Below are 16,368 nucleotides of genomic sequence, written 5' to 3'. Positions count from 1 at the left end.
CCTTTCTGGTTCCAAAATTTGGTATAAAAGCGTCTTTCAATTCAGTCTGAACACTAGTTAGGATTTCTCCTTGAAATTTCACTACTGATATAAAATCTAAATAAAACTGCATACTTTTGTCTTGATTTATGCATCTGCGCATACAAACCAAATTTAAAACAACAAATGGGAAATGTCATGCTGTGAGTTTTGTTCATTGAATATACAATGTATGGTAAGCATGTACATATTAATGTCACAATGCTGCATCTGGAACCTGGAAACCATAACCGCTCCTGCCCAAACGCAGGTGGCTGCCAGCTTCAGTCAGCACCACGGACAACAACCACCTGTCAAAACTTCTGTTTTGGAGCAGCTCCCAATGATGGCTTCACCCCTAATTCCAGATACCTGGTTCCCACTGAAGGTGGGATAAGTGACGTCCCTTCTGGAGACAACTGTCAGATGTCATATATGTAGTTTGCAATAAGACAGAACACCACATATAACATATGAGTCAATAAGTGTCATACAACATGCACATTAAACTTCAGTGCATTAAGTATAAAAAACACAAAGAAGACAGCAGGAGATCAAAGGAATAAATTAAGGATTTTCAGGCACAGATCACATCAGGTTTGAACACAGGCTGGCAGTTAAAACCAGAACTTAACCAGGGTCAAACTAAACACAAAGAACCACTGGGTAAACATGCAAACAACACGGTTACCTATGTAACATTCACTCATAAAACTTACAATGAGTTGGGGGCAAAGGCAGGTATATATATATATATATATATATATATATATATATATATATATATATATATATATATATATATATATGGTACAGGCCAAAAGATTGGACACACCTTCTCATTCTCATTTTCATGACCATTTACATTGGTAGATTGGTAGATGGAGTTATGTACTTAACAAAAAAAGATGACATAACTGAAAACATGTTTTATATTCTAGTTTCTTCAAAATAGCCACCCTTTGCTCTGATTACTGCTTTGCACACTCTTGGAATTCTCTCGATGAGCTTCAAGAGGTAGTCACCTGAAATGGTTTTCCAACAGTCTTGAAGGAGTTCCCAGAGGTGTTTAGCAAGTGTGCAAAGCCTCCCTAGACTCTGGGTTGTAACGCTTAGCAGCTGCATAGAGGAAGAAACTGTCTCCCATGACCTTTTTTGGACCCTCATACACTATTCGGCTCTTCCTTTCACCATATTGCCAAGTAATCGCGAAGGAAAATTTCAGTCCATGGTTTTTAGTAATCGAGTGATCGTGACGGCTCTAGTGGGATCGAAGCTCCTATTAGTGGCAGCCTCTGCTTTTCTCACGTAAAGGCTGGAGTGAAGCCAACAAAGATCTACTTTGAGTTTGTTAATTAAATCTGGAATAAATAAGGGTTTGGGGAAACACTGGCAAATCTCACTTGTGCTTCACCAACATCGTTTGTTATCTTTGACCAGTGTCGGTCATGTACGTATGGTCATTTAAAATAAACTAATCCTGCACAATTTAGAAAGAGACTGCAGACTCAAGATTATTTTAAATTTCTGAACTCGAAACAGTGATGATTTAAGACTTTATGAATTTCCAATTAATTATTTACCCAGATACTTTTGCCCTGAGTAACATAAAAGCAAGTAAAAAAGTACAATACAAGCATGCAACTGCCAAACAAACTTGAGTTCAGCTAGGCTGAAATTGTAATGAATGCTCAGATATAACTGTATTTTTTCAAAGGTAACAAAGTATTCTTGTGATTTGGTGAGTGCAAATTCTAGTCAGATAATTATTACAGATAGCGTTATGACACCCTAACAGTTAGATTAATACCGTATTGACCCGAATATAAAACGACCGAGGTTATAAACCAATCCCCCCCACAAAAACACGCACACAATACTAAACCTTACCTTAATAAAGAAAAGTAATTTTGTTTCACAAGAACATATACGTTCACCAGCAACCACAAGCAATCAGGTTCAAATAAGCGTATTAAACAGCCAAAATTCCAAAATAGATAATGAACATTAAAATCTCCACAAGTCCTGAGGGCGGAGAATGTTTTCGATGAACAGACCCACTTGTAGACAGTAAAAATGTTTTGCAGAGAAATGTTGAGCCAAATTAATAAATAATATGACGTCTCTTTTAAAATGAATGTTTTATGTCTTTGACAACCACTCTAAGGAAACCACAAATTTGCATGATACTCAGTGATACACGCTAAACACACGTATTGCCAGGGTTGCCAATTCGCACGTATCTGGCGTGACACTCATGCCTTCAGATTCTCACGCTCACGTAAGAAATATTATGGCAAATCTCTATGTTACGGTATGTCAAAACACTCGATAAAAATACCGTATTTAGTTTTTTTTCTAGATCCCGAATATAAGACACCACTTTTCAGATATATTTTGAGGGAAAAAAATCTTATATTAGGGTCAACACGGTAGTTAACGTGCCGCACAACTAGTTCTAGAACGCGTTCCATGATGCCATGGTGATATAGATAAGGAACCACTATAAAAAGGCAGCTTGCAGTTAAATCTCATCATACCAGTTTTGACTTTGAAGGGTACAGATGTCTTTGGCCAGTATTATGGATTCTCAGAATACATTTCAATTCTTTCATTGCCCATTATTGTACCAAGGCAATGGTAAGTATATATTAATTTTCACATGCATTTTCTTATATAGACTTTGTTATATGATATTTTTCAACACTTTGGATTGAAATTTAAAGATAAAATTGTGTTTGCCTCTACAAGACAACGGAGCTGCCCTTCAATCACTGCCACCTAGCAGCACCCCGGTGGCAGAGAACCCTCCCAAGAAACGGAAGAGGTGCCACAGAAGGAATCCCAACAGCTTCTTCTCTAAACACAGGAGGCTGATGGAGGTCATGAACGGGACTGCTGAGTACTGGTCCCAGGACACCACAAACAACATGGAACCTAAAAGACCTAATGCACGGGGAACCAAACGAAAGTTCAGTGATGAAGCAGGAGTCCAGAGCGAGGCCCAGCAAAAAGGGAGAGACACCAGACAGAACGTTGAAGATGTGGTGCCGATTAGCGAGCAGCAGCAGTGTAATGCTGCTCCCTCCCAAAAGGACTGGAACTTAGGTTGCTTGGACTTCCTGAATGACATCCCCCAGTCTGAATGGACATCACTTCAGGCTATGATGAAGGACTTGAACAATGACGTGATTGAAGGATTGGTTCTGGACCTCCATCAGGACCCAACCTTCGGGAGCTGGGATCTGAGTGGCTACCTCCACCCTAATTAGAGCACAGATGCGCCATGTGATAATTTTATTTATTTATTTATTTGTTTGTTTATCTATCTATGTGAAATAAATAATAATAACACATTACAGAGTGATGTTTTTTTTAATTATACAATATATCTAAAAGATAACACTGACCTGGATGAAGGCATGGTCCATGTGTGACGTATGATGTATGTACCATGGTCTGTGAAAGTAGCAACCAAGTCAAAATAAGGTCTATAAAATCCCGAGCAGTGTAACTAACATTAACCCATTCATCATTTACCGTGCCGGTAAATTATACCGACCGAGGGCATTGTCTTCGGTTATTTTTTATATTTACGTAATTTTATTATATGCACAAAAATCCCTGATAATTCACATTGTTCTTTTCTCTTTTTTCTTACTTCCAGCCACAGTTTTTCCTTAAGATAAATTACCTTAACGTTGCTGTTACACACATTAACAATTTTTGAAAAGTCACTTTGCTTTGCGTAGGTTATGCTTCCTTATAAGAATACCATATGGTTGGCTGGAATTTAAGCCACTTTAAATTACCTTAAATAAATTGCCTTAACGTTGCCGTTACACACATAAGAATTTTTTAAAAAGTCACTTTATGAATGGACTGCAAGCACAAATATTTTATTAATAATTCATACAAAAAATAAACCGTTGCATGTCGGACTTTAAACTGCAAAAGGAAAAAAACTATCGAAGTCTTTTACCGTGTTTATCCACAATGTCTTCAAAATTAAGCTATTGCGGCTTCACCGACAACTGAAGCTTCCGCTGAAGGAGCTTGTTTCTTTCACGATATTACCAAACAGTAGTTTGCCTGCTCCACTAACTCAAGCAGCCTTGCTTTGCGTGGGTTGTGCTTCCATATCAGAATACTATATGGTTGGCTGGAATTTCGTTAGTATGCATGTAATCCCATGTACTCAACTGGCGGATACAAACACTATTTAATCCTGATCGCATGATCGATCTAAAATCCATTTAAGAAATGGCTCCAAATACAAAAGTCTGACAACCACTGAAGGACTATTAAAATCTATGTTCACATAATTCTCTAATTTAGGCTACAAAATACGGCATGCGTTAACATCATGAAAGATAATGCGGTACGAATTTAAAACAAGTATCTATGAAGTATCTTGGTACATATCAGGGCTACCGGGCCACACTATTTCCATAATTTGTACAAAAAGCCTGTTTTATCGCGATCGTCATAATGAAGTCCATATATCTGTATATTTTGTTTCAAACATCAACCTATCCTTTGCAGCGTATGCGGGACCTATTTTCACGTCATTGTGATCATTAAAATAAATTGTGACGTGTTTTACGTACCTGGTGGCTTACTATAAAAGGGTTTGCTGCAATTTGCAGGGACTCACTTTGCAAATTTGAATCGTCAGAAATGGACATGCCACTATCGAGCTGCTGCATTATAAATATGGATGTTGATGAAGGCAAGTTTTCTTCACTTTATGGATTGTGATTGTTTTAAATAATGTTCATATTTTAGAATATGCAGGTGTCTGTTTAAAATGCTTTTATGATGGCTGATGACAAAGGTCAGATTATTTGATATAATTTTTCCCATTAGGACCCTTCACATTAGACGGGTTCACTGACATCCCACTGGATGAGTAAGTTCTTTGCTCTGTTCTGTACTTATAACATGTAATGCAGTTGAGGATTGGGTGCCAGAAGCTGAGCTCTTTTACAATATGGCTGTTGATTAGGTTTCATTTTTAGTTTGCTCAAGCATGTTACTATCCCTAACGAGCGTCCTGTGGCTTTCAGGAGTGAGAGTGCCATGCTGCTGGACAACGATGAGGAGTATTTAAAATTCAATCGTGCACGCTTGGTTCTTCTGTCGGATTCCGACCAGGAGACAGAAGACATGTGCCCAAGCTGCATGACAATTTTAAGAAGACTACGCCAGATGTTGTCCAGAGCATTGTCTGGATTATTAAATTGTTTTAAGTGCTGTTGACTTTGGGTGTGCCCTGCGATGGGCTGGCCCCCCATCCTGAGTTGTTCCCTGCTTCGTGCCCATGGATTCTGGGAAAGGCTCCGGACCCCCCGCAACCCAGTAGGATAAGCGGATTGAAAGATGGATGGATGGATGTTACTATCCCTAAAGAGCATCCTGTGCCTTTCAGGAGTGAGAGTGCCATGCTGCTGAACAATGATGAGCAATATTTAAAAATCGAATGTGCACGCTTGGTTCCTCTGTCAGATTCCAACCAGGAGACAGAAGACATGTCCACAAGCTCCGCAACACCCTGATACCGTATTGATCCGAATATGGGTGCTTTTGTCAGACTGTGGCTGCCAGACTTGTCATCTTGACGACAATAAAATACTTTTTTTTTAACTATGTTTTTTGTATTTTATTATATATTTTTTCCATATCTATGCATATATTTCTAAACAGGGACCAAGTTCCAGAACTTTGTTGTGAAAGTGCCTTTCTGGTTCCAAAATTTGGTATAAAAGCATCTTTCAATTCAATCTGAACACCAGTTTGTGCATACAAACCAAATTTAAAACAACAAATGGGCAATGCCATGCTGTGAGTTTTGTTCATAAAATATATAATGTATGGTAAGCATGTACATATTAATGTCACAATGCTGCATCTGGAACCTGGAAACCATAACCGCTCCTGCCCAAAGACAGGTGGCTGCCAGCTTCAGTCAGCACCTTGGACAACAACCACCTGTCAAAACTTCTGTTTTGGAGCAGCTCTCATTGACTGCTTCACCCCTAATTCCAGATACCTGGCTCCCATTGAAGGTGGGATAAGTGAAGTCCCATCTGGAGACAACTGTCATATGTTATATATGTATTTTGCAATAAGACAGAACACCACATATAACATATGAGTCAATAAGTGTCATACAACATGCACATTAACCTTCAGTGCATTTAACATAAAAAACACAAAGACAGCAAGAGATGAAAAGAATAAGTTAAAGACTTTCAGGCACAGATCACATCGGGTGTGAACACAGGCTGGCAGTTAAAACCAGAACTTAACCAGGACCAAACTAAACACAAAGAACCACTGGAGAAACATATGCAAACAACAAGGTTAACTATGTAACATTCATTCATAAAACTTACAATGTGCACCAAATACAACGGACTAGGATTTGGAAGACAATTAACAATCACTAGGGACTCAAACAGCAGGAGATATTAGGAACTGGGGTTACAGGATACTACTGCAACACTAGGTACAAACAAGGATAACCAGAAACAAATATATGTACGCAAGGACTAATACAGAAATACATAAACACAAGAACATAATTAATAGGCTGCAACAGAATAACATGTCTAGGGGAAGTTGAGGGTGGTGCCTGACTAGCCATGAACCCACAATGGCTAAAGATGCACAGTTACTCAGCTGCATGCTCATCCCATTCAGCCATGCAGCTGCCAGGGAGCAGCGGAAAACATTAGGGATTGTGAAGGTACTAAACACAGAAAAGCACAGGAACAGACAAGATGGCCAACTGCACCTTCTGGTCAGAAAAGGACAAAGTCCGATCCGGACACAAACTAATATAAAGGTGCTGCTACTATCATCTGTATAATATTAACAAAATCTTACTCCCACTACCAACTAACCACAAGTGCCAACATCTTATGTTATGTGGTTCATCTTGTTTTACTTGTGTCTTTAAAGTGATTGAAGGTGAGGCACTGAATGTGTCCACCTGAGCTTACCTGAGACTCCAAGTCTTAAATCAGCATTTGATAGAACTTGGTTCTCCCTTTGTGTTTGGTCAGTTTGATTTAAGTGTTTGTATACGTCTTCATTGCTGTATACCAGACATTACTTTACACAGTTAATCCTCATTTCTGGTTGTATTTAATTATCCCTGCTGACCTTGCATATATTGATTGTTAAATTGGGGCAAATAAATAAGAAATAGAAACTGAAATTTCTTGTTAATGTATGTATTCCTCTTTTCTGTGGCTTCCCTAGAGTCTGGGTTGTAACACTTAGCAGCTGCAAAGAGGAAGAAACTGTCTCCCATTACCTTTTTTGGACCCTCATACACTATTCGGCTCTTCCTTCCACCATATTGCCAAGTAATCGAGAAGGAAAATTTCAGTCCATGGTTTTTAGTAATCGAGTGATCGTGACGGCTCTAGTGGGATCGAAGCTCCTATTAGTGGCAGCCTCTGCTTTTCTCACGTGGAGGCTGTAGTGAAGCCAACAAAGATCTACCTTAAGTTTGTTAATTAAATCTGGAATAAATAAGGGTTTGGGGAAACACTGGCAAATCTCACTTGTGCTTCACCAACATCGTTTGTTATCTTTGACCAGTGTCGGTCATGTACGCATGGTCATTTAAAATAAACTAATGCTGTACAATTTAGAAAGATACTGCAGACTCAAAATTACTTTAAATTTCTGAACTTGAACCAATTATCATTTAAGACTTTATAAATTTCCAATTAACTATTTACCCAGATACTTTTGCCCTGAGCAATATGCAAGCAAGTTAAAACGTACAATACAAGCACAGTTACAAAGCAAACTTGAGTTTCTGAATTTCTAATGAATACTCACATATAACTGCATTTTTCAAAGGTAACAAAGAATTCTTGTGATTTGGTGAGTGCAAATTCTAGTCAGATAATTATTACAGATAGCGTTATAACACCCTAACAGTTAGATTAATACCGTATTGACCCGAATATAAGACAACCGCGATTATAAAACGACCCCCCCCCCCCCCCCCCACAAACATACACACGCACACAAGACCAAACCTTACCTTTATAAAGAAAAATAATTCTATTTGACAAGAACATATACGTTCACCAGCAACCACAAGCAATCAGGTTCGAAAATGCGTATTAAACAGCCAACATTCCAAAATACATAATGAACGTTACAAACTCCACAAGCCTTGAGGGAGAAGAATGTTTTCGATGAGCAGACCCACATGTAGACATTAAAAAAAAATTTGCAGAGAAATGTTGAGCCATATTAATAAATGATGTAACATCACTTTTTAAATGAATGTTTCTGTCTTTAACAACCACTCTAGCAAAAACCACATATTTGAATGGCACTCAGTGATACACACTAAACACACGTATTGCTAACTCACACGTATCTGGCATGACACTCGTGCCTTCAGATTCTCACGCTTACGTAAGAAATATTATGGCAAATCTATGTCACGGAATGTCAAAACAATCCTACAAAATATCATAGTTTTTTGTCTAGACCCCGAATATAAGATGACACCACTTTTTCAGATATATTTTGAGTGGAAAAAAATCTTATATTAGGGTCAACACGGTAGTTAATGTGATGCACAACTAGTTCTTGAACTCGTTCCAGGATTCCATCATGATGTCATAGATACGGAATCACTATAAAAAAAACAGCTTGCAGTAAAATCCCATCATACTAATTTTCACTTTGAAGGGTACAGGTGTCTTTGTCCAGAATTATGGATTCTCAGAATACATTTCAATTCTTCCATTCCACATTATTGTATCAAGGCAATGGTAAGTATATATTAATTTTCACATGCATTTTCTTATATAGACTTTGTTACGTGATATTTTTCAACACTTTGGATTGAAATTTAAAGATAAAATTGTGTTTGCCTCTACAAGACAACGGAGCTGCCCTTCAATCACTGCCACCTAGCAGCACCCCGGTGGCAGAGAACCCTCCCAAGAAACGGAAGAGGTGCCACAGAAGAAATCCCAACAGCTTCTTCTCTAAATACAGGAGGCTGATGGAGGTCACGAACGGTACTGCAGAGTACTGGTCACAGGACACCACAAGCAACATGGTATCTAAAAGACCCCCTGCACGGGGAACCAAACGAAAATACAGTGATGAAGCAGGAGCCCAGAGCGAGGCCCAGCAAAAGAGGAGAGATACCACACAGAAGGATGAAGATGTGGTGCTGAGTGGTGAGCAGCAGCAGTGTAATGCTGCTCCCTCCCAAAAGGACAGCAACTTATGTGACCTAGAGTCCCTCAATGACATCCCACAGTCTGAATGGACATCACTTCAGGCTATGATGAAGGACTTGGACATGGATGTCATTGAGATTCTGGACCTCCATCAGGACCCGACCTTCGGAAGCTGGGATTTCAGTGGCTACCTCCACCCTAATTAGAGCACAGATGCTCCATGCAATAATTTTATTTATTTATTTATCTGAAATAAATAACTCATTACAGAGTGATGTTTTTTAATTATGCAATATATCTAAAAGATAACACTGACCTGGATGAAGGCATGGTCCACATGTGCCGTGTGATGTACGTACCATGGTCTGTGAAAGTAGCAACCAAGTGAAAATAAGGTCCAGTGAGTCCCCAGTTGCACAGGTGTGTCTCAATTACACCTTCAGAGACATTCTCAAGCAGTAAACACTATTAAACCTAAATGCTATTTTATTACAAGGTAGGTAAAATAAGGTTAAACTTATTCCTAAGAGGGGTTTGTGTAAACCAAACACGACCGTTTAGCAGTAGCAGTGTCCTAGTCGTGTTTGAACGAAGTGTAAATGCAGTTTTTAATGGTTAAGTGTCTTGTTCGTGTAAACGGTCGCAGTTAGCGAGTTAGCCCAGTTAGCTAGCCCCTGTTAGCGCTTCAGCCAGCCATCAGCACTATACGTAGACGGTAAAATGTACTTTGTCTATACTTTAATATTTAGATTTATATCTGATATACATGGTTGTGTATTGGTTTGTTTTATTTTCATCTTTTACTCTGTAAGTTTGCACTACGGCTCTGCTCTCCTAAGCAGATCCGATTACTGTTTTTCCTGGTTTTGCCGCCACAGAACATTAACGAGCGTGAAAGTACATGCAACCGCATAACACAGGGACCTGCAGATTCAAGTATTCAAACTAATTGTATTCATAAGTACAAGAGCGACTTAAGATGTGTATAGTTTTCGGGTCTTTGTTTAAATTCCTATGTGTCGTGGTACTATTTGTTTAAACAGTTTGATATCGTGAGTATATCATGATGTTATTGAGCGCGTTCGACTTGGGCCTTCTTGGGCCTTCGGTCTGCAGCTGACGTGACGTGCAGCGCGATCTGCCGGCGGCTGCAGGGGTGGAGTATAAAGAGACCTGCTGCAATGGGCACTACTTGACCTGTTCTGGATTGCCTCTGGAGAGCCTACCCCGGAGACTCTGAGCACAAGGCAGGAACAACCACGGATGGGGCGCCAACCCATTGCAGGGCACACACACAGAGAAAACCCCACAATGACATGGGGAGAACACGCAAAATGCACGCGCATGCCATGTCTAAACTAAATATGAATTTTATTTATTATGAAATGAAGTCAAATTATCTATTACTGATGACCATTATCAAAGGCAAACTCAGTGTAGAAAGACAGCAGCAGCATCGCGGACGGTGTGGTCTCCACCTGTTTTGCAGACTCAGAAAAGAATACCGTATCTCCTAGCTGGGCATATCGTGCCCAAAAGGCAGTTCTCGGGATAGGCTCCGGACCCCCATATACCCAGTGGGATAAGCGGATTGGAAGATGGATGGATGGATGTTACTATCCCTAAAGAGCGTCCTGTGGCTTTCAGGAGTGAGAGTGCCATGCTGCTGGACGATGATGAGCAGTATTTAAGACTCGAACATAGACGCTTGGTTCTTTTGTCGGATTGTGACCAGGAGACAGAAGGCTTGTCCACAAGCTCCATGGCCATCTCAAGAAGACTGTGTCAGATGTTGTCCAGAGCATTGTCTGGATTTTTAAATTGCTTTAAGTGCTGGTGACTTTGGATGCTTTTGTCAGACTGGCTGCCAGACTTGTCATCTTGGCGGCAATAAAATACTTTTTTTTTTTAATTATGTGTTTGTATTTTATTATATATTTTTTGTATCTCCATATCTATGCATATATTTCTAAACGGGGACCAAGTTCCAGAAGTTCAGTATGAAAGTGCCTTTCTGGTTCCAAAATTTGGTATAAAAGCGTCTTTCAATTCAGTCTGAACACTAGTTAGGATTTCTCCTTGAAATTTCACTACTGATATAAAATCTAAATAAAACTGCATACTTTTGTCTTGATTTATGCATCTGCGCATACAAACCAAATTTAAAACAACAAATGGGAAATGTCATGCTGTGAGTTTTGTTCATTGAATATACAATGTATGGTAAGCATGTACATATTAATGTCACAATGCTGCATCTGGAACCTGGAAACCATAACCGCTCCTGCCCAAACGCAGGTGGCTGCCAGCTTCAGTCAGCACCACGGACAACAACCACCTGTCAAAACTTCTGTTTTGGAGCAGCTCCCAATGATGGCTTCACCCCTAATTCCAGATACCTGGTTCCCACTGAAGGTGGGATAAGTGACGTCCCTTCTGGAGACAACTGTCAGATGTCATATATGTAGTTTGCAATAAGACAGAACACCACATATAACATATGAGTCAATAAGTGTCATACAACATGCACATTAAACTTCAGTGCATTAAGTATAAAAAACACAAAGAAGACAGCAGGAGATCAAAGGAATAAATTAAGGATTTTCAGGCACAGATCACATCAGGTTTGAACACAGGCTGGCAGTTAAAACCAGAACTTAACCAGGGTCAAACTAAACACAAAGAACCACTGGGTAAACATGCAAACAACACGGTTACCTATGTAACATTCACTCATAAAACTTACAATGAGTTGGGGGCAAAGGCAGGTATATATATATATATATATATATATATATATATATATATATATATATATATATATATATATATATATATATATATATATATATATATATATATATATATATGGTACAGGCCAAAAGATTGGACACACCTTCTCATTCAATGTGTTGTCTTTATTTTCATGACCATTTACATTGGTAGATTGGTAGATGGAGTTATGTACTTAACAAAAAAAGATGACATAACTGAAAACATGTTTTATATTCTAGTTTCTTCAAAATAGCCACCCTTTGCTCTGATTACTGCTTTGCACACTCTTGGAATTCTCTCGATGAGCTTCAAGAGGTAGTCACCTGAAATGGTTTTCCAACAGTCTTGAAGGAGTTCCCAGAGGTGTTTAGCAAGTGTGCAAAGCCTCCCTAGAGTCTGGGTTGTAACGCTTAGCAGCTGCATAGAGGAAGAAACTGTCTCCCATGACCTTTTTTGGACCCTCATACACTATTCGGCTCTTCCTTTCACCATATTGCCAAGTAATCGCGAAGGAAAATTTCAGTCCATGGTTTTTAGTAATCGAGTGATCGTGACGGCTCTAGTGGGATCGAAGCTCCTATTAGTGGCAGCCTCTGCTTTTCTCACGTAAAGGCTGGAGTGAAGCCAACAAAGATCTACTTTGAGTTTGTTAATTAAATCTGGAATAAATAAGGGTTTGGGGAAACACTGGCAAATCTCACTTGTGCTTCACCAACATCGTTTGTTATCTTTGACCAGTGTCGGTCATGTACGTATGGTCATTTAAAATAAACTAATCCTGCACAATTTAGAAAGAGACTGCAGACTCAAGATTATTTTAAATTTCTGAACTCGAAACAGTGATGATTTAAGACTTTATGAATTTCCAATTAATTATTTACCCAGATACTTTTGCCCTGAGTAACATAAAAGCAAGTAAAAAAGTACAATACAAGCATGCAACTGCCAAACAAACTTGAGTTCAGCTAGGCTGAAATTGTAATGAATGCTCAGATATAACTGTATTTTTTCAAAGGTAACAAAGTATTCTTGTGATTTGGTGAGTGCAAATTCTAGTCAGATAATTATTACAGATAGCGTTATGACACCCTAACAGTTAGATTAATACCGTATTGACCCGAATATAAAACGACCGAGGTTATAAACCAATCCCCCCCACAAAAACACGCACACAATACTAAACCTTACCTTAATAAAGAAAAGTAATTTTGTTTCACAAGAACATATACGTTCACCAGCAACCACAAGCAATCAGGTTCAAATAAGCGTATTAAACAGCCAAAATTCCAAAATAGATAATGAACATTAAAATCTCCACAAGTCCTGAGGGCGGAGAATGTTTTCGATGAACAGACCCACTTGTAGACAGTAAAAATGTTTTGCAGAGAAATGTTGAGCCAAATTAATAAATAATATGACGTCTCTTTTAAAATGAATGTTTTATGTCTTTGACAACCACTCTAAGGAAACCACAAATTTGCATGATACTCAGTGATACACGCTAAACACACGTATTGCCAGGGTTGCCAATTCGCACGTATCTGGCGTGACACTCATGCCTTCAGATTCTCACGCTCACGTAAGAAATATTATGGCAAATCTCTATGTTACGGTATGTCAAAACACTCGATAAAAATACCGTATTTAGTTTTTTTTCTAGATCCCGAATATAAGACACCACTTTTCAGATATATTTTGAGGGAAAAAAATCTTATATTAGGGTCAACACGGTAGTTAACGTGCCGCACAACTAGTTCTAGAACGCGTTCCATGATGCCATGGTGATATAGATAAGGAATCACTATAAAAAGGCAGCTTGCAGTTAAATCTCATCATACCAGTTTTGACTTTGAAGGGTACAGATGTCTTTGGCCAGTATTATGGATTCTCAGAATACATTTCAATTCTTTCATTGCCCATTATTGTACCAAGGCAATGGTAAGTATGTATTAATTTTCACATGCATTTTCTTATATAGACTTTGTTATATGATATTTTTCAACACTTTGGATTGAAATTTAAAGATAAAATTGTGTTTGCCTCTACAAGACAACGGAGCTGCCCTTCAATCACTGCCACCTAGCAGCACCCCGGTGGCAGAGAACCCTCCCAAGAAACGGAAGAGGTGCCACAGAAGGAATCCCAACAGCTTCTTCTCTAAACACAGGAGGCTGATGGAGGTCACGAACGGGACTGCTGAGTACTGGTCCCAGGACACCACAAACAACATGGAACCTAAAAGACCTAATGCACGGGGAACCAAACGAAAGTTCAGTGATGAAGCAGGAGTCCAGAGCGAGGCCCAGCAAAAAGGGAGAGACACCAGACAGAACGTTGAAGATGTGGTGCCGATTAGCGAGCAGCAGCAGTGTAATGCTGCTCCCTCCCAAAAGGACTGGAACTTAGGTTGCTTGGACTTCCTGAATGACATCCCCCAGTCTGAATGGAAGTCACTTCAGGCTATGATGAAGGACTTGAACAATGACGTGATTGAAGGATTGGTTCTGGACCTCCATCAGGACCCAACCTTCGGGAGCTGGGATCTGAGTGGCTACCTCCACCCTAATTAGAGCACAGATGCGCCATGTGATAATTTTATTTATTTATTTATTTGTTTGTTTATCTATCTATGTGAAATAAATAATAATAACACATTACAGAGTGATGTTTTTTTTAATTATACAATATATCTAAAAGATAACACTGACCTGGATGAAGGCATGGTCCATGTGTGACGTATGATGTATGTACCATGGACTGTGAAAGTAGCAACCAAGTGAAAATAAGGTCTATAAAATCCCGAGCAGTGTAACTAACATTAACCCATTCATCATTTACCGTGCCGGTAAATTATACCGACCGAGGGCATTGTCTTCGGTTATTTTTTATATTTACGTAATTTTATTATATGCACAAAAATCCCTGATAATTCACATTGTTCTTTTCTCTTTTTTCTTACTTCCAGCCACAGTTTTTCCTTAAGATAAATTACCTTAACGTTGCTGTTACACACATTAACAATTTTTGAAAAGTCACTTTGCTTTGCGTAGGTTATGCTTCCTTATAAGAATACCATATGGTTGGCTGGAATTTAAGCCACTTTAAATTACCTTAAATAAATTACCTTAACGTTGCCGTTACACACATAAGAATTTTTTAAAAAGTCACTTCATGAATGGACTGCAAGCACAAATATTTTATTAATAATTCATACAAAAAATAAACCGTTGCATGTCGGACTTTAAACTGCAAAAGGAAAAAAACTATCGAAGTCTTTTACCGTGTTTATCCACAATGTCTTCAAAATTAAGCTATTGCGGCTTCACCGACAACTGAAGCTTCCGCTGAAGGAGCTTGTTTCTTTCACGATATTACCAAACAGTAGTTTGCCTGCTCCACTAACTCAAGCAGCCTTGCTTTGCGTGGGTTGTGCTTCCATATCAGAATACTATATGGTTGGCTGGAATTTCGTTAGTATGCATGTAATCCCATGTACTCAACTGGCGGATACAAACACTATTTAATCCTGATCGCATGATCGATCTAAAATCCATTTAAGAAATGGCTCCAAATACAAAAGTCTGACAACCACTGAAGGACTATTAAAATCTATGTTCACATAATTCTCTAATTTAGGCTACAAAATACGGCATGCGTTAACATCATGAAAGATAATGCGGTACGAATTTAAAACAAGTATCTATGAAGTATCTTGGTACATATCAGGGCTACCGGGCCACACTATTTCCATAATTTGTACAAAAAGCCTGTTTTATCGCGATCGTCATAATGAAGTCCATATATCTGTATATTTTGTTTCAAACATCAACCTATCCTTTGCAGCGTATGCGGGACCTATTTTCACGTCATTGTGATCATTAAAATAAATTGTGACGTGTTTTACGTACCTGGTGGCTTACTATAAAAGGGTTTGCTGCAATTTGCAGGGACTCACTTTGCAAATTTGAATCGTCAGAAATGGACATGCCACTATCGAGCTGCTGCATTATAAATATGGATGTTGATGAAGGCAAGTTTTCTTCACTTTATGGATTGTGATTGTTTTAAATAATGTTCATATTTTAGAATATGCAGGTGTCTGTTTAAAATGCTTTTATGATGGCTGATGACAAAGGTCAGATTATTTGATATAATTTTTCCCATTAGGACCCTTCACATTAGACGGGTTCACTGACATCCCACTGGATGAGTAAGTTCTTTGCTCTGTTCTGTACTTATAACATGTAATGCAGTTGAGGATTGGGTGCCAGAAGCTGAGCTCTTTTACAATATGGCTGTTGATTAGGTTTCATTTTTAGTTTGCTCAAGCATGTTACTATCC

Source organism: Brienomyrus brachyistius, chromosome 23, assembly GCF_023856365.1.
Source record: "Brienomyrus brachyistius isolate T26 chromosome 23, BBRACH_0.4, whole genome shotgun sequence".
In the NCBI taxonomy this organism is placed as follows: Eukaryota; Metazoa; Chordata; class Actinopteri; order Osteoglossiformes; family Mormyridae; genus Brienomyrus; species Brienomyrus brachyistius.
This window is presented reverse-complemented; position numbering follows the sequence as displayed.